The 19,282-nt window shown below is 38.0% G+C and overlaps 1 protein-coding gene across 9 annotated transcripts in view; it reads right to left on the minus strand.

Moving 5' to 3' along the window:
- The window catches only part of LOC5571255 (potassium voltage-gated channel subfamily H member 6), a 529,023-nt gene that overhangs the window by 96,130 nt on the left and 413,611 nt on the right, over window positions 1-19,282 (minus strand). The gene's annotated exons all lie outside the window — the stretch shown is intronic.

Consider the following 19,282-nt stretch of genomic DNA (forward strand, 5'->3'; position numbering starts at 1 on the left):
ATATTGATTGCTCATATGCGTTGTGGGAAATCCTGAAATAATGTGTACACCTAGAATTCTCTTGCCTTTCCGTTGATAATTGTAACAATTCAAATTCAAGCAGAAAAAAAAACAAAAAATTTCCCCATGTATTGATAGTTCGTTCCAGAATAAACCCCCACCAGCATACCCCCGGAGTTCATGAAAAATTTATTAATTTAACGCGACAGCCGAAAATTCAATCAACACACAATTTGTTGACAGAACGCCAACATTTTTGTCCCACTTGCGTGTCTCTTTTATTAGACCAGAGTACCACCACAGCAGTATAAATCATGCATGAACCAACCAGCCCTCTTCCGCTACACAATCAATGCTGGCGGCCAATATCCGTTTATGTGATGGCAGCGATGAGTGGAAGTGGGTGGAACCATAAAAAAGCTTTGTGTTGAAAAATTAGATTCGTCCTTTACCTATTCAATAATGTGATATTAGTTTGAAACTCGCACACTTGGAAACGTTTTTTGATATTTTTGGAATATACAGGGTCAGTAAAATAAGCAATCATAGAAAGAAGATGGTTGTATGGATTTTAATTACCAGTGCTTATCCTGTTTTGGACATCTATAACATTTGTCTTCACTATACATAGATCACATATTTATTTTTTTACCTTAATTTCCAGCCACATGCTTTGTTTCAGAAACATTACAGTTAACACACACGTTATTGAGAATCATATATTTTAACTAAAAAAGACATATTTTTCGCTAAAATTCTCCATAATCAGTCTTATGCTATTCCCTAGTAAGCCTAAAAGATTGTGGGAACATGCTGTTTCAATCAGGCAAATTTTTCAGCGGAGTTTAGTCAAAAATTCATAACTGTGGAAAACATGCGTGCCAAGTGTAATGCTTTTATGCCAACACATATGACTACTAATAATACTTACTACATATAACAACTAAGGTAAATGAAAAAATATTTAATCTTTATTTTGTCAAAACAAACTTTATAGATGTGCAAAACAGGATGTACACAGAAAATTTAAATTCATCAACGAGAGAATACGAACCGGGACAATCGGCGAAGACCACAGCGACGTAAAGGGACTAGCGATTGGAAGCTCGGTACGTGGAACTGTAAATCTCTCAACTTCATCGGGAGCACACGCATACTCGCCGACGTGCTGAAGGACCGTGGATTCGGCATCGTAGCGTTGCAGGAAGTGTGTTGGAAGGGATCAATGGTGCGAACGTTTAGAGGTAACCATACCATCTACCAGAGCTGCGGCAATACACATGAGCTGGGAACAGCTTTTATAGTGATGGGTGATATGCAGAGGCGCGTGATCGGGTGGTGGCCGGTCAATGAGAGAATGTGCAAGTTGAGGATCAAAGGCCGGTTCTTCAACTTCAGCATAATAAACGTGCACAGCCCTCACTCCGGAAGCACTGATGATGATAAAGACGCTTTTAACGCGCAGCTTGAACGCGAGTACGACAGTTGCCCAAGCCACGACGTCAAAATCATCATAGGAGATCTAAACGCTCAGGTTGGTCAGGAGGAGGAATTCAGACCGACGATTGGAAAGTTCAGCGTCCACCGGCTGACGAACGAAAACGGCCTACGACTAATTGATTTTGCCGCCTCCAAGAATATGGCCATTCGTAGCACCTACTTCCAGCACAGCCTTCCGTACCGATACACCTGGAGATCACCACAGCAGACAGAATCGCAAATCGACCACGTTCTGATTGATGGTCGGCACTTCTCCGACATTATCGACGTCAGGACCTATCGTGGCGCTAACATCGACTCTGACCACTATCTGGTGATGGTCAAACTGCGCCCAAAACTCTCCGTCGTTAACAACGTACGGTACCGACGGCCGCCCCGGTATGACCTAGAGCGGCTCAAGCAACCGGATGTCGCAGCGGCATACGCGCAGCAACTCGAGGCTGCATTACCGGAAGAGGGTGAGCTGGACGAAGCCCCTCTTGAGGACTGCTGGAGAACAGTAAAAGCAGCCATCAACGATGCAACTTAGAGCAACGTCGGGTACGTAGGACGGAGTCGACGGAACGATTGGTTCGACGAGGAGTGCCAGGAGGTTTTGAAGGAGAAGAATGCAGCGCGGGCGGTCATGCTGCAGCAAGGGACCCGGCAGAACGTGGAACGCTATAAACGGAAACGGCAACAGCAGACCCGCCTCTTTCGGGAGAAAAAACGCCGCCTGGAGGAGACGGAGTGCGAGGAGATGGAACAGCTGTGCCGGTCTCAGGAAACGCGTAGGTTCTATCAGAAGCTCAACGTATCCCGCAACGGCTTCGTGCCGCGAGCCGAGATGTGCAGGGATAAGGATGGGAGCATTCTGACGGACGAGCGTGAGGTGATCGAAAGGTGGAAGCAGCACTTCGACGAGCACCTGAATGGTGCTGAGAGCACAGGCAATGAAGGACGGGACAACGGAGGAAATGCCTTCGTCAGTACTGCGGAAGATGGAAACCAACCAGCCCCCACTTTGAGGGAGGTTAAGGATGCCATTCACCAGCTCAAGAACAATAAAGCTGCTGGTAAGGATGGTATCGGAGCTGAACTCATAAAGATGGGTCCGGAAAGGCTGGCCATTTGTCTGCACCGGCTGATAGGCACAATCTGGGAAACAGAACAGCTACCGGAGGAGTGGAAGGAAGGGGTAATCTGCCCCATCTACAAGAAAGGCGACAAGTTAGATTATGAGAACTTTCGAGCGATCACCATTCTAAATGCGGCCTACAAAGTATTATCCCAGATCATCTTCCGTCGTCTGTCACCCGTAGTAAACGAGTTCGTGGGAAGTTATCAAGCCGGCTTCGTTGACGGCCGATCGACAACGGACCAGATCTTTACTGTACGGCAAATCCTCCAAAAATGTCGTGAATACCAGGTCCCAACGCATCACCTTTTCATCGATTTCAAGGCGGCATACGACAGTATCGACCGCGTAGAGCTATGGAAAATCATGGACGAGAACAGCTTTCCCGGGAAGCTCACGAGACTGATGAGAGCAATGATGGAAGGTGTGCAAAATGTTATTAAGGTCTCAGGCGAACACTCCAGTTCGTTTGGATCCCACCGGGGACTACGACAAGGTGATGGACTTTCGTGCCTGTTGTTCAATATTGCGCTAGAAGGTGTTATGCGGAGAGCCGGGCTTAACAGCCGGGGTACGATTTTTACGAGATCCAGTCAATTTGTTTGCTTCGCGGATGATATGGACATCGTCGGCCGAACATTTGAAAAGGTGGCAGACCTGTACACCCGCCTGAAACGCGAGGCAGCAAAAGTTGGACTGGTGGTGAATGCGGCCAAGACAAAGTACATGCTAGCTGGTGGGGCCGAGCGCGACAGGGCTCGCCTAGGTAGCAGTGTTACGATAGACGGGGATACGTTTGAGGTGGTCGACGAGTTCGTTTACCTTGGATCCTTGCTGACGGCTGACAATAACGTTAGCCGTGAAATACGGAGGCGCATCATCAGTGGAAGTCGGGCCTACTATGGCCTCCAGATGAAGCTGCGGTCAAAAAAGTTTCACGCCCGCACCAAATGTACCATGTACAAAACGCTCATAAGGCCGGTAGTCCTCTACGGGCATGAAACGTGGACGATGCTCGAGGAGGACCTGCAAGCACTTGGAGTCTTCGAACGTCGGGTGCTTAGGACGATCTTCGGCGGTGTGCAGGAGAAAAGCTGGAAGGATACGATGGGCAGGGCATGTTGCAAGAAGGCCGGACAGCAACCCTGCAAAGATGGTATTCGCTTCGGATCCGGTTGGTACAAGAAGGCGTGGAGCGCAACGAGCTAGGTGGGCGGATCAAGTGCGTATCGATTTGGCGAGCGTGGGGCAGAACCGAGAATGGAGAGATGCGGCCACGAACCGAGTATTGTGGCGTGAAATTGTTGATTCAGTGTTATCTGTGTAGTTGTTAACTAAATAAATGAAATGAAAACATACATCTTTTATCTACAATCATTTACTTTACTGACAGGAATTAGTAATCACCCTGTACATATCAAAATAAATATGTCGTATTAAAATTTCGTGGAAAAATTCAAATAAGCTGAGAAAGCTCCTAAAATGTGATGTGATATGAAGCCACCACCAGTGCAGGACTTGCCATGTCGTACGGTTCCTCTTAATAGCAAGATCAAGGAGCTAAACTATAAAATGCTCTCTAATCGGTTGTATGATGGGCCAAAATGGAGTGTGGATCCATAAGTACTTAGACTTATGCGCAATCCACAGCGGAGAAAGCTCCTAAAATGTTGCAATATTCTTATACAGGAAAAAAATGAACTTAAATTTGGACTATTTAGGCTATTTTTCTTCCCTTATCTTACAAAAACAAACATGACAATAAGCTACGATTGAGAAACAATCCACATTGAATAATGCTTTCCATTTCACTCGCACGACACTCATCGGCCGTGATTTTTTTTTCTGTTGAATTCTGTCACCGATGGCGTTTATTGTGCCGTTTGAGCTACACGTGACATCAATAATAATTAGGACTGACGTGTATAAATGCAGCAATTTTCGCGATTCTCCACGGTAAGCTTCGGTACCGTGGGAAAATTAATACATTGGATAAATATTTTCTTCGGCGAAGGACGAGGGATAGAAGGACAAGAGGCGGTTTCAGTGAGGGGTTACAAACAGGATTTGGAAAACGATTTTGCTATATTTTTGTTTTTGGAACAAGTTTTTGATTTGTAATATATGTGTGCCTTTGTTTGGCAGGATGTGTAGTAAATATAAATTTGATAAAATTTTTCAAGGAATTGTTATGATTTGAATATGGGCAAGTCGAAAAGTTAAACTTCCGTTTTGAGGTAGATTTTCATGGGGTGAGCCATTTCGCGTAAAGACGTTTCGCTCAAGGACGTTTTGCATAAAAACGTTTGGCAAAATAGACATTTTTGCGTCAAGCAGTTTCACAGAAGAATAGGTGGCATTTTAAGAAGGCGTATAATTATCTTTATGCCAAACGTCCATCATGCGAAAAATTCTCCCATAAAATTATGCTGAACGTCCTTATGCAAAACGGCCCACCCTCGATTTTCATAATGAAAAAGTGCATCTTATTAATGATGTAAGCTGAACAGATACGAGAAGATTCTAAACCAGAAGCGTCACAGATAAACTAATCAGAAAAGCTATATTTTTTGTCGGTCTACTTACATTGCTTAATTTATTGCAATAAGAAGGCGGAGTTTCCCACAGAATTTGATTCGGTGAGATTTTTTAATTAAGTACGCCAAAATTCTCTTCACGGTTGGCAATGCCATTGGCAAAATGGCCAACTGAAATGTTAGTTACATTCCGTAATTCCTAGAGTTCCCTTGCGAGTGTGATTTCACAATTTCCGAGATTTCACTCGCATGATTTAAAGATTTATGTACAACTAGCATTTGCCAAACGCACAATTGCATAAAGGGTGTACGGAATGAAATTGCGACAAACACAAATATATGGCAAATACGCACGTTCAACCAATAATCTTCAAATTTTCAGGGAGTAAAATAAAACATGTTATGAATATTTTTCCATGTTCGTTTAATTCAATTTCAATTCCTTATCCAAATGCACGAACTTTTCTGTTCACACTACACATAAGGTCCTGTACAATACTTGGATTAACTTTTTTTTTTTTGGGTGACAGGATGGAGGATCGGTGCATACACGGAACTGTCATTTCCATAGAAGAACGTCAAAGTGCTTCGAGATCAACTGATTTGAAACGTCTCGTGAAAAGGCCCATGCTTGAATGCCTCTAGAGTGCAAGAATTGAATACTCTTGCAGCTCAAGGTAGACAATCATTTGTATTCGTTAAAAATGTAAGGAGTGTATCGAAAAGTAGTCGCAAACTTTCAAAACAGTCTCAAAAATAATGTGTTGAACCTACAAACAATTTTTTGATCAGAAATGCTTTACAATGTATTTAAAAATGATGATGCGGTGATATTGTTTCAATAAAGTGGCATTTTGCATGATAATTTTGCAAATTACTAACAGATGTCGATGAAAATCTTGCACACCTCTGAAAAAATTGATATGTTAATAAATGTGTTAAATTTTAAGATAAAATGTTTTTTGTTTATGCTAATATACTCTGTGCCACAACTCTCATGACAAAGTGTAAAAAATATTTTGAAAAATTCATTAACAAGCATTGGAGAGCAAATACAAAAATCGAAAAAAGGCGATTTTTAAGGACCTTGTTTTGTGATTTTTTTTTCTACACGTTAATGGTATTATCGAACGATTGTAATGAATAAAAAATTGTTTTTTGGTTGGAAAAGTTTCTTTGCTTATTTATGAAGTAAAGTAAGCAAAAAATGTTACTCTATATAATTAACGCTGTATATGACAGAGCTTCAAAAGTTGATTAAACAAAAGTGACTTTCTAAAACCGACCTTGTTCCAATAATTGAGCTTTTTAGTGCAATAATTGAATTTCTTTTTACGTGCTGTGTGAAGTAAACATTTTTTCCGATAGAATAAGCTTTTCATCTTATTTTGTTTGATATACATTTGAGATATACCGTTTTGAATGTTTGCGACTACTTTTCGATACACTCCTTATTGAGGTTATGTGATGTCGATATACGATTTTTTTCACTTGTGTTGTGAAAACCTATTATCACCAGTATACAAAAATGAGTAAAAATACCGTGGGCGAATAAAAAAAAAAGGATGGAAATATGAAGGTGTGTAACTCTAATACAAAACTGTGTAACTTTAACACATGCTCCGTGTAAACGGTTTTTAGAGTGTAGGGGACGAATGCCACTGATGTACCCTTTGTTTTCGTACAGAAACATATTGGGTGCATAGCTGTCAAACTGCATACTTATTGACGTTGACACTTACAGCATAGATAAACCGATAACACGCTCGATTTTATTTCATCGTACAGCAAAATAGCGCTCAATTCTAATATTTGGTTTACCTTGGTGAACACAGAAGCACAGCGGCTGTTGCGTTTCATTGAGCGCTTATCAACAGACAGTGTAGCAGTCGAAGACCGCCGGAAGCTAGATGAGCGGATAAGGGAAACCAACGTAGATGACAACCTCAACAATCTTTGTGAGTCCACAGAGCGGTGAGCACAACAGTGCGAGAGGTACTATTCAGAGACGACCTAGGAATGATTGGTTTGATGAGGAGTGCCAAAAGGTGACAGATAAGAATAATATTGCCAGAAGCCGGATGTTAGTGTCTGCTACCCGGCAGATTAGAGAGCAGTACCAGGAAACGAGAGCAGCCGAGAAAAGAATTCACCGCAGAAAGAAAAAGCAGTATGAACAAAGACGAAAAGACCTCCATGTTTCTTGCAATTGCCCACAATTTTATGGCCCATAAGGGATGGTACACAAATTATGTCACGCTAAATTTCACCTTTTTCGACCCCCCCCCTTTGTCACACTTTTTGTATGAGTCCTCCGAAAATTTTGTAAGGCTTGTCACGCTTGGCTCGACCCCCTCCCCCCCCTTGGAGCGTGACGTAATTTGTGATAATATGAATTATCAAAACAAAAAAGTGTTTCATGTCGGACGTGTTTTTTTTTTTTGCTTTGTGAGAAATTTCGGTAGAAGTGGCGAAGAACGTGCGTTTACATTCAGCTGGCAGTTACGTGTTTAAATTATATTCCAGGTAAAATAAACATAAATACATGTATTCGAAAGCACTACAATCGTGGAGTTCGTGTAAATATACATATAGCGGTGTAAAAGAGACTGTCCGGGATTGTCGGCAAGTGGTTTTAAATCCGGACACCATTCTCAAACATTGTGTTTAAAGGATAAATCTGAAAGAAATCTCATATACATTATCATTCGGGGGTTGTCAGTAATTAGAATGAAGTTTTATGCTCAGAAAAGCAGTGTGACTCAAATATTTCCGAGGTTCAACCCCATATGTCCGGATGCAAATGAGGTAATTGAGCCAAAAAATTAAAACCATTTCATTAACATAAGCATTATTGATCATGCATTTAACGTGACATAAAATGCAATGAACTTTTTATGGATCTGGATGCAGTATTCCATATTGCAAGAGCGCGGTCCAGATTTTGATTCACAAGTGTTCGGATTTATGAACAAGTAATGCTTCTGGTGTCCGGATTTAAGGACAAGACAAGCTTGATTGTCTCGCTGATTTTCATGGTATTATTATAACTTTTATCATAAAATTTAATTTCAAGTTTTGTTATAAAACTATATGTAGCAATAATGAACTCAAATAATATTCGATGAAAAATTGTTTAGAACGGAGTTTGAACAAATGTCTCAGCTTAAGCGTCCGGGTATTGATGCAGCACGGTACATAATCATCCTTAGACCCAAGCAAAACTGGTGCAAAAGTCAAAACTGAAAAAGCAGTTTTCTCCTTTTAAACCAAAGCAATTCCACCGAACATGACGATTTTTTTTTTAATTCAATTTTTGTATTTTTTGAATCGCCTGAAAATTTGCATACAGATTCTTTATGACCAAAAATGCCATTTTGCACCTTCAAACCGCCATTTTGAACCTCGCCTTATTTTTGAGAAGGGCGTATCGGAAAATGCATAGCAAATCTTTAAAAAACTGTAACTCGAAAACGGTTTGTCCAATCGATTTGAGATCTTCAACAAAGTTGTAGGTATTGCTTTGGACTATATGGAGAAAAATATGCACGGTAAAAAAGTTACAGATTATTTTTTATTCCAAAAACAAAATTTTAAAATCGATTTTCTCCAGAAACGCAGTTTTGATTGTTTTTATTTTTGGATATGTTTTAGGGGACAATTTATGTGATTTATTGCACAATGTTTCAAAATGGAAGAATTATGGACAAAAAAGTTATGATTTTTTTTTTAAATTACAGATTTTGAAAAAAAATCGAAATAGAGGAATACAATAATTTTTTATGTTACTACTTGAAAGTACAGAAAAATTACAATCAAAAAATACTCAAGTAAATTTTTTCTAGGTTGCATCAATTTCGAGATATACTCATATTTATATAAAATTTTCAAAAAAAAAAGTAAAATAGGCCCTTTTCAAACATATTTCGTGTTTCTCCATACCAGAAATATTTTATTTTGATTGAGTGAATCGTAGCTGAATTGTTTATTGTTTGATCAAAACCTATATGCTCAAGTATTTAAAAAAGTATGCACGGTAAAAAAAATATAAACGAAATTTTCAAATGAAAATTTGAAGTTCATTGTTCTTAAAAACCGCAAAATTGATGTTTTTAATTTTTGGATATGTTTTGCAGCATATTGTTTGTAATTTCTTGCACAATGCCTCAAAACGGAAAATTTTTGGATAGAAAATAAAATATTTAAAAAATAAATAAATCGAATTTATGTAAATCGATGTTTTTGGTGCGTTTTTTTGAGTACAGAAAAATAACTATATATTTTTAAATATGAAAAATTTCTATCGAAAAATACTCAAGTAAAATTTAGCTGATATGCATCACTTCCGAGATATACACGGTAAATCTAAACGTGGCATTAAAAATGTGATTCTATCACAACGGCTTTGGTCCCCAGGGCTAAGCCCGGCTAATGGGTAAAGCCCTCTCATCTCCTCCTTAATCCACAATATAATGCTGTATCTTCTTTCGTAGCACGTCAATTTCACAGGCAAATAAACGTCACCTACAATCACTGAACAATCACTGTTGATACAACACTAATTCTCTCAAGGTTTCAAACTTACCTTATATACTACATAGGTACATCACACCACGAAGTTTTTGTACTGCATTTTGTTCAATGATGATTGCTACAGTGATGAAACTTGACAACATAGCGCATTATTTATCTCGAAATTGATGCAACCTAGAAAAAATTTACTTAAGTACTCTTCCAATGCATTTTCTGTACTATCAAATAAACACATAAAAAATATTGTTTTCCTGTATTTCGATTTTTTTCAAAATTTGTAATATTTTATAAAATTATAACTTTTTTGTCCATAATTCTTCCATAATGAAACATTGTGCAATAAATCACATAAGTTATCCCCTAAAACATGTCCAAAAATAATAAAAATCAAAGATGCATTTTCAAAGAAAATCGATTTTATTTTTTTTTATTAAAAAAATCTGTTATTATTTTTTACCGTGCATATTTTTTTCCAAATAGTCCTAAACAATACCTACAACAACCGCAAAATTTATCCAAAAATTAAAAACATCAATGTTGTGGAGTTTAAGAACTATTAGCTACAAATTTTCATTTGAAAATATCGTTTATATTTTTTACCGTGCACTCTTTTTTCAATACTTAAGCATAAATGTTTTGATTAGCTACGATTCACTCAATCAAAATAAAATATTTCTGGTATGGAGAAACACGAAATATGTTTGAAAAGGGCCTATTTTACTTTTTTTATTTGAAAATTTTATATAAATATGAGTATACAGTAGGGTGCGGCTTATTTTTCAAAAGTTCTCAAAACCAAAAATTCGTGTGCTCTACTGAATTCAAATCATATTAAAAGAGAAACCTCAAAATCTGAGCCAAAAATATTAACATTTAGAGGTGGCGCAAGCGTGTTGAAGGTGAATTTTCAAGTTATAAAAATGACCTGCAGTGAAGTAAACATAACTTTGTTATTTTTCATCCGATTTCAAAACTTTTAGCACCATTTTATTTCAAATTAAATTTATAAAAATTTTGTAAAACATCGAATTTGTCTGAAATCAAAACTTGTCTTAGTTAAAAATACTTTTATCCAAATTTTTCCTCATATTGCTAAAAAAGTAATTTTTGTTTGACCATAACTTCATTAAAACTCAATCGATTCCGAATCTCTTTACATACTTTTGTTGCAAATTTATTCCTTTTTTAAATTGTACGTACAACATTTTTTTCTAAAATATATTTTTGACCTAGTTATTCAACAAAAACTACCCAAAAAAATGATTTTTCAATTAAAAATTCAAATTTCTTTGGATTATTTAAGTTTTTTTTGCCGGAAATAGCATTTTTTCTATAAAACTGAAATATATAAAGCATCTTGCCTTAATTACGAGTTGAATAGTGCATATATTTTTTAACATATGCAAACATAATTTTGTTTAAAAATTATATAAAAATTGTTGCAAAGTCCATAATTTTGTTTCAAAATTATATAAAAATTGTTGCAAAGTCCTTCCCAAAGGTTTAACAAATGAGAAAAATCAGTTTCAGCTTAAGAGACAATATTTTACTGCCAAAGATTTGACAAAACTGGCATTTTTCGTTATAAAATAATGTTTTTGTGGAGTTTTTGCTGAATAACTTGATCAAGAAATTTTTTAGTGAAATGGTATGTATGAAAGGTTTGAAAACAATTAAATTAGCTTCAAAAGCATGTAAAAAGATTTGGAATCGGTTGAGTAATCATGAAGTTATGGTCAAACAAAGTTGATTTTTTTTGTAAAATGAGGAAAAATTTCGATAAAAGTTTTTTTTTAACTTAGACAAGTTTTGATTTTAGACAAATTTGGTGTTCAACAAAGTTTTTACAAATTTAATTTTGAAGGTATTGATGCTTAAAGTTTTAAAATCGGTTGAAAAATAACAAAGTTATGTGTACTTCACTGCAGGTCATTTTTTAAAACATGAAAATTAAACTTCAAGACGCTTGCGCCACCTCTAAATGTTAATTTTTTTGGCTCAGATTTTGAGGTTTCTCTTTTAATGTGATTTGAATTCAGTAGAGCACACGAATTTTTGGTTTTGAGAACTTTTGAAAAATAAGCCGCACCCTAGTATATGTATCTCGAAATTGATGCAACCTAGAAAAAAATTACTTAAGTACTTTTCGATTGCAATTTTTCTGTACTTTCAAATAATCACATAAAAAAATATTGTTTTCCTTTATTTCGATTTTTTTCAAAATCTGAAATTTTTAAAAAAATCATAACTTTTTTGTCCATAATTCTTCCATTTTGAAACATTGTGCAATAAATCACGTAAGTTGTCCCCTAAAACATATCCAAAAATAAAAAAAAATCGAAACTGCGTTTCTGGAGAAAATCGATTTTAAAATGTTGTTTTTGGAATAAAAAATAATCTGTAACTTTTCTTTACCGTGCATATTTTTCTCCATATAGTCCTAAGCTGAGACGAGACTCGCGAAGTCGGTCTTCTTTTTCTGTGATTGCTGAGTTTTTTTCTTATTCCACTTTGTGTTTGTACCAATCATGCGCAAGCCGTTCAAACTCTCACATGAACCTCCCAGCAAAAAATGATTGCGTTTGCATCACTCCGAATCATAAATAGCCTTTTGAGTGAAATTTCATGTCAGCAAATGTAGCAGACATTGAAAATAACTTATCTTGTGTTTAGTTTTATCAGCAACTTTGATAAAAACGGTTCCACCGACTGAGGTTATTAATAACAGTTTATTTTGAATACAATACTTTTCACTATTTCAGCCATAAAAACGGTGGGCTGCATTTGACGTTTCGTGACAGCGGAATCTTGGCTGCATTGACGTTGATATTTTTCGTCTTAGCGAGTCTCTCTCAGGTCCTAAGCAATACCTACAACTTTGTAGAAGATCTCAAATCGATCGAACAAACCGTTTTCGAGTTACAGTTTTTTAAAGATTTGCCATGCATTTTCCGATACGCCCTTCTCAAACATAAGGCGAGGTTCAAAATGGCGGTCTGAAAGTGCATAATGGCATTTTTGGTCATAAAGAATCTGTATGCAAATTTTCAGGCGATTCAAAAAATACAAAAATATTCGGGTTTGCGAAACGGCGTGGAACCGCTCATCATCAAATCGAAGAAAATAAGAACATACAGCAATTTTGTTTGAAAATTTAAAGAGCTGTGTGTTTTGATTTCCTTCGATTTGTTGGTTTAAAAGGAGAAAACTACATTTTCAGTTTAAACTTTTGCACCATTTTTACTTGGGCCTTAAGTGTCAAAACTAGCAAACGGAGCTGAAAAACCGAATTTAGTACTATACCATTTAATTCCACTAGAGTTTGTATCCTTTGACAGATACGCGTATTTCGAACTCAACTGTAAGTCCGCCTTCAGTGTCGTGTACTAGAATCGACTTAGTCTAGTACACGACACTGAAGACGGCCTTACAGTTGAGGCGTATCTGTCAAATGATACAAACTCTAGAGGAATTTAATGGTATAGTACTAAATTCGGTTTTTCATCTTCTTATAGGTATTCACCTAAACAGCTCGAAGATTTATTATAATAGCAATTGGAAATAAAATCAAATCAGCCTTTTTTTGTGATTCTCGCTGTGGTTCTTGAAATAAGACAGAACTGCATAAATAATATTCAGCATATAAGTAGGTAGAGATCGACGGATCCTTGGAAGGCAAAGAATACGCTTGCTTGATGTGGCGGTAGAGTACTTGGGGATATTCTGGGAAGCAGAATAGATATTGCATAAGAGGGGCGAAGGTGCAGCTCTATGATTCGTCCGGCAATGGGAAGATGCTACGCTGTATCCAACGAAGTATCTCAGATATCGATTAACGAGAGCAATAAAGCACAGTATAACTAATTCACGTAGCATTAATTTCCTGAATGCGAATTTCCTGCAAAACATTTACCCTTGCCTGAAGCTGCTCGTGGCTGTTGGAATCCCCAGTCTAGCGAGGATTTTGGATAACTGCAAAAGTATACGATGGTGCTCCCGTTCCCCGGCATATTGCTGCACCTGCTACTCTATCCATCTTTTATAACCGATTATTGTGCACAGCGAATTGCTGCAGCATCGCCTTCCCGTACTACATAACAGCATCGCTAAAAAATAGTTTAAATGGCACGGCGTAGGCGACAGCTTCACCAGCAGAATTTATTTGCGCCTGGATGCTCTTCCGCCGCCATACTTTCGGGGAAGCGATGGATGATTATTAAAAACTAATTAGATATGCTTTAAAGCCCCCCGCTTTTTATTGATTAAATCTCTCGCGCGCCGTTGCACCGGGGATCGGACAGGGATTGGGGGTGCAGGATAATGTTTATTTTTCGCTTGAATATGCAGAAACGGCTCCATTGTCGGATGTTGTTTTGGACGTGATGATAACCGGGATGTTTAATTACATGCCAAATTAGAGTGGGTAGCTAATTGGACCGTAATCCAAATGATTTCCATGAAAATGAGAGTGATGGTCCATTGATGGTGCGGATTAGAATAATGGAATGCGCTGAGGGGGTTTTTGCGATTGGACGAGAATTGAGGATAGCATCGGAGCAAAAAAAAAAAAAGCATTGGACTTGAGTGGAATTTGATATTCCGACTGCACTGACGCGGAAATAATGGAATGAGTATTGTTTCAATCAGATTCATAATATTATTGTTGTTCGATGCAACTGCATACTTGGAAATGTATGCTTTGTGACTCAATGCGGTTGATATTGTACATCGGACTATAAAGTCGTGATATTTCTGTTATTTTTCTATTTTTCTATTCTAAAAAAATAGCACTACTGCTAAAAGAAATCGACTTTCAAGGTTGTAGGATATCATTATACTGCAGGCTCCGTTTACGCTCAGACAAACATTGACTCCGCCCTCATGCTCATGTTAGTGCTTTGTGTGTGATGCTGCTTGACGAACTGATTTGACAGTTTGTGAAACCGATTTTCATTTTGTTGGGATGTTCCACAAATATCGACTTCAGCATGTAAAAGTTTCGACGTCCCATGAAGTACCGATGCAGATGGGTGGCAAGTCAAAATGCGTGAAGTTACACAACGTCGACGACATGGGGATCTAGAAAATATGCGCTCTTGTATTTTTTCTATGTATTCCACTGGCGTTTTCCCAAATCTTTAACCTATTTCTTCAGGAAATACACCAGCAGTTCTACTGGTGAAGCCATCAAAAGTTAAAAACGGAATTCCTCCAGGGGTTGTATTAGGAATTCCTACAAGGAATCCATCAGGAATTTCACCAGGAATTCATCCAGGTAATGGGATTCCTTTTCAAGTTCATACAAGGATTCGATAAGGAGAGTTTCTATCAGTAGTTATTGTAAGGATTGTACCAGGAATTTCATCAGAGTTTCCTCCAGAAACTCCATCAAAATTTCCTCCTGGAATTACATCAGGAGTACTGCTAAAGATTCAATTATGAGTTACACGAAGGATTACATCAGGAGTTCCTTCAGGGTTTCCATTAGGAGTTTCTTCGAGGAATCCATCAAAAGTTTCTCTGGGGATTCCATCGGAAGTTCCTCTAGGGATTCCATCGGATTTCTCTAGGAATTCCATTATGAGTTCTTCTGGGGATTTCATCAGACGTTCTTTTAGGGATTCCAACAGGAGTTCCATCAGGGATTCCACCTGGAACTACTTTAAGAATTTCATCAGGAGTTCCGCTAGCAATTCTACGAGAAGTTTCTCCAGGGATTCCTCCAGGAGTTTCTTTAGAGATTACACCTGAGATTCCTCCAGGGATTCTATCAGGAGTTCCTCTAGGAATTCCATCAGGAGTTCTTCTAGAGATTTCATCAGAAGTTCCTCCAATGATTCCATCAGGAGTTCCTTCAAGACTATATTTATAGGAATTCCTCCAAAGATTCCATCAGAAATTCCTCCAGGTATTTCATCAAGAGTTCCTTGTGAGATTTCACCTGGAATTCGTCAAGAGATCCCATCAGAAGTTTCTCTAGGGATTCCATCATGAGTTCTTCTGGGGATTTCATCAGGAGTTTCTCTAGCAATTCTATGAGAACTTTCTCCAAGGATTCTTCCAGAAGTTTCGTCTGGATCCTGGGATTCCTCTAGGGATGTCATCAGGAGTTCTTCTAAAGATCTAATCAAAAGTTCATCCAATAATACCATCAAGAGTTCCTTCAACAATATTTTTAGGAATTCCTCCAAGGATTCCATCAAGAGTTCTTTGTGATTATTTACCTGGAATTCCTCAAGAGACTCTATCAGGAGTTCCTATAGGGATTCTATCAGGAGTTGCATTAGGAATCCTATCAATAATTATTCCAGGGATTACATCAGGAGTTTTGGGGTAGGGATTTCATCAGAAAATCCTCAAGTGATTCAACCTGGAATTCCTAAAGGGGTTTTTCAGAAGTTTCTCTAGAGATTCCATCAGGCGTTTCTTCAAAGACTGCAACTGGAATTGCTCTAGAGATTATATCAGGAATTCCTCAAGGTATTCTACCAAAATTTCTTCCTGGGGTTTTTTAAGGAGTTCCGCCAGGCATTTTATCAGGAATCTCTTTAGGGATTTCAACAGGAGTTCCTATAAGGATCCCTTCAGGAGTTCCTTCAGAGATTCCATTTGGAGTTCCTCCAGGGTTTACAGCAGAAGTACTTTTAGGGATTACTGTAGGAGTTCTTCTAGGGATTCTATTAGGAGTCCTTCTAGGGATTTTATCAGGAATTCCTTCAATAATATCAAAAGTTTCTGTAGGAATTCCTTTAGAAGTTCCTTAGAATCTCTCTCCTGGAATTCCTACAGGATTTCTATCAAGAGTTTCTCTAGGCATTCTATCAGAAGTTCCTCCAGGGATTACGTCAGAATTCTTCCAAGGATTTCATCAGGAGTTTCTTCAATTCCTCCAAGGATTCCATCAGGAGTTCCTATAGGGATTCCATCAAGAGTTCCTTGTGAGATTTCACCTGAAATTCTTCAAGAGATTCTATCAGGAGTTCCTCTAGGGATTCTATCAGGAGTTCCTTTAGGGATTGTACCAGGAGTTCCATCAGAGCAATTCTCGCTGAAACCAGGCACAAAATTCAAGATATTTTCAAGTTCAAATGAAAGCTATATCCTTTCTCTATACGATGCCACTAAGTTTGCTATGTGTTCCAATCGAAATAGGAGACATATCCCGTGAAGAAATACCCAAGATTTATCAAAAAATGGGCTTTTTCGCAAACTGTTCAGCTAGCTGGCGTACGAGGGGTCCACCAATTTGAGAAAACATAAAGGACCACCCTTAAGTTTTATCGAAAACTAGCTTTCAGTGACATAAAATTGGGAATCTAACGATGGGTGCCGATGGTGGCCTGGTTTCAGCGAGAATTGCTCATCAGGAATCCTATCAGGAATTACTCCAGGGATTACATCAGGAGTTCTGGGGATTACATCAGGAGTTCTTTTAGGGATTTCATCAGGAGTCCCTTAAGAGATTACACATGGAAATCCTACAAGTTTTTTTTTCAAAAGATTCTCTAGGAATTTCATCAGGAGTTCCTTCGGAGATTGCATCCGCAAACTAGAGATTTTATCAGAAATTCCTCAAGATTTCTTCGTGGGATTTTTTAAGGAGTTCCGTCAGGCATTTTATCAGGAATCCCTCCAGGGACTTTCTCAGGAGTTCTTTCAAAGATTTGATTGGGAGTTTCTGCAGGAATTACAGCAGGAGTTCTTCTAGGGATTCCGTTAGGAGCCCTATTAGGAATGTTATCAGGAGTTCTTTCAAGAATGTCAAAAGTTTCTGTAGAAATTCCTTCAGGAATTTTTCAAGATATTCTATCTGGAATTCCTACAGGAATTTTATCAAGATTCCATCAGAAATTCCTCTAGATGTCACATCAGAAGTTCCGGCAAGTATTTCGTCAGAAGTCTTACAATAGCTTTCATTAGGAGCTTTTGCAGGGATTCAATCAGAAGTTCTTCCATGGATTCCTTTTGAAATATTTCTAATATTTATTTTTTAAATCCCCCTGGGACTCCATCATGAACACCTTCTGGGATTCTATCAGAAGTGCTGTCAGGGATTCCATCAGGAATTCCTGTAAAGGTTTCTGCAGGAATTCATCTAGGGTTATACTGGGTCCCATCAGGCTATTTACTACGGATTCCTCCCGGAATTTATTAAGGGATTGTATCAGAATTTTCTTCCAGCGATTTTTCTAGAGAATTCTTTAAGGGATTCCTCCCGGAGTTCTTCAAGGGAGTTTTCCCGGAATCAATCAAGGAATACTTTTCGAAATTTTTCAAGGAATTCATATCTTCAAGGACCCTCAAGAATAAGCAGCAATTCCTCGTGGGATTTCAAAATCTTATATTAATTTTACTAGTAACTAAAAATCTACCAGTAAATACTCCATTGACTCAATGAGGGGTCTTTTCGGGGATTTAAAAAAGAAATTCCTTCTGGAATTCCTCTGAGAATTCCTCTGAGAATTCCTTCAGTAATTCCACCGGGAATTCCTTCAAGAATTTCGCTAGGATTTCCTCTAAGGATTCCAACCAAAAATCTTCCTGAAAATCCTCTTCTTTTTCTTGGCATTACGTCCTCACTGGGACAGAGCCTGCTTCTCAGCTTAGTGTTCTTATGAGCCATTCTTATAAGCCGCATTCGTACATCGTGTGGCAGGTTCGATTATACTCTATACCCAGGGAAGTCAAGAGAATTTTCATGGCTTTGCTTTATAGCCGCGAACTCTAACCACTCGGCTAAGGAAGGCCCCCATGAAAAAAATGGATATGGATGATGTATTCCAGTTGTAATTCACATGAAGTGTTCCGGCAAAACTCTAAACTTATGAAGGGTATCTGTCGGGAATTATTTTGAGCAGTAATCGATATGGAAATGAATATGGGAATGTTTTCAAACATACTATCAAGAATCTTTTGGTGATTTTTCTCTGGTTAATCTACTTTGAAGTTTTTCTATGAATCCATGGATTATACTAGGAATGCGCCCAAAAATTCTTCCTGGGATTCTACCAGAAATTTCATCAATAATTCCTCTAGAAATTTATCCACAGATTCAACCAGAAATTACTCCAGAAGTATACCTTCAGGTAGCATTCTTTCAGAGATTCCTTCAAAAGTTCCTGTACAAATAATTCAGGATTTCCTCCACTGATTCCTTCAAAGATCAATCCAAAAAATTCCTCAAGAAATTTCTACAGTTATGATTCAGGGCTTACTCCAAGGCTGCTCGAAAGAATTCATCCAGAGATTGCTATAACAATTTCTTTAAAGATTCCTTCAGGAACTCCTGTAGAAGTTGTTGCCAAGGCTTCCATCACGCATTACCCAGGAATCACATCACGAATTCTTTCAGAATCTTCTCAAGGGATTCCTCAATAAATTCATCATCAGAAATTATCCCAAGAATATCACCAGGTTTTTTTTCTGGGCTTCCTCCTAGGATTCCTTAATAAATTTCACAAGGAGTTGTTTCAGAACATCACCAGTAATTTCTTCAGCGATTTTTTCTAGTATTTTTTCTACAGATTCCTCCAAGTGTTTACAAAAAACTTCTCGAGGGGTTTCTTCAGTTAATCCTTCAGTTAATGCTTCCTTC

Source organism: Aedes aegypti, chromosome 2 (assembly GCF_002204515.2).
Source record: "Aedes aegypti strain LVP_AGWG chromosome 2, AaegL5.0 Primary Assembly, whole genome shotgun sequence".
Classification (NCBI taxonomy): Eukaryota; Metazoa; Arthropoda; class Insecta; order Diptera; family Culicidae; genus Aedes; species Aedes aegypti.